Here is a 1498-nt window from a genome sequence, read left to right on the forward strand (position 1 = left end):
ACTGGTCTAAATTGGTTTTGACTGGTTGAACTGGTTTCAGCTGGATTCAACTGGTTTAGGCCATTTAGAACTGGTTTAAATTGAACTAGTTTTGACTGGTTTGAACTCAGGTTTTACCAGTTTGAACTAGTTCTGACTGGTACAAACTGGTTTTGAGTATTTTTAAACCAGTTTGAGCTGGTCCATTTGTACTGCTTTTAACCTGAATTGAACTGGTTTAGAATTGTTTGAACTGTTTGTGGCTGGTTTTCACTGGTTTAAACTGCTCTAAACTGGCTTAGACTGGTTTGAACTGATTTTGACCAGTTTGAACTGGTTTCCACCCTTTTTCATGAATTTAAGGTTACTATAGAGAAACCTTGATCAATGTGGTTTTAAATTTTTTTTTAAACATTGCTCTCTTTGAGGTGGGAAACAGAAGACCATAAGAGAGCAGGGAATTTTAAATATGACTAGGCGATTGGGTTAAGAATGGAAGCAGGAAGTAAACAATCACTGGTTGTGGCTTCTCTGAGTTACAATAAAATTCATTTCCACACTCAACTTTCAACTAGTCAGTTAGTATTGTTAATTTTTTTTTTACTGGATAAGTAATCAAAGGAATTAACCATTTCTAGTGTTGGAGAGGAAAAAGAGACACTAAGAAATTACATGCCTTGCTTAGGGTTACTCTGTCAATATGTGTTAGGAAGGGTCCAAAATTCAGGTTTCTCTGACTTCAAAACCAGCACTCCATCAACTATTCTAGACTTACTCTCCTATTAAGTTTTTCTTTATTAAAGGATAAACAAAAAGATGTTGATATGCATAGAAAAGAATGAAAGGAGATAGAAGGCAAGACAGATTACTGATTAATCTGTAAAGCCATCAAAGAGAGCAAGTTTAAGAATAATAAAGTGAAAATATATTTTAAAATAAACACAACTTCATTCCATGATCCATATTTGGAGAAGAGCCTGGAATACAATGTTTAAGAAGAGCTCTCAGGACACCAGAGTTGCTCCCTTGCTTAGCAGGTAAGTGAGTCATGGGAATCAGGTCAAGAAATGTCCCCTCTGGGACTCATTAAAGGCCCTGACCCTGGAACAACAAGTCCATGATGTTGTCATCTCAGGAAATCAAAGAATGCCATCTGAACTGAGCTGAAGCACAGATCCAATCTGAAGATGAGGCATCTGATGGGACAGCAGAGGTGTCTCCCTCAGGAATATGACTCTTCCTGTTTCCATTCCTCCTAGAAGACAATAAAATCTGAATATGGAAAGATCCTTCTTCAATCCTCTTTTCCTTTTCATTTCTCCTACTGCTCTTCCTAGTCTATGTCACTTTTTTCTCAAACCTTAGCAAATTCTGAGCTCCTTCTGTTTGCTTCCCATTTGCTGGCCAGGAGGGGCTGGTTTAGGGAGAATTAGGTAAGATAATCAACTTTTGACAAGCAACTTCTTCCCTATCCAAAAACATGGGAAAAAGGGAAAGGCAGTGGTCCCATGCTATTTTG

Source organism: Petaurus breviceps, unplaced genomic scaffold (assembly GCF_028583685.1).
Source record: "Petaurus breviceps papuanus isolate PSGF00001 unplaced genomic scaffold, PetGlider_PUasm1.0 90845, whole genome shotgun sequence".
Taxonomy (NCBI): Eukaryota; Metazoa; Chordata; class Mammalia; order Diprotodontia; family Petauridae; genus Petaurus; species Petaurus breviceps.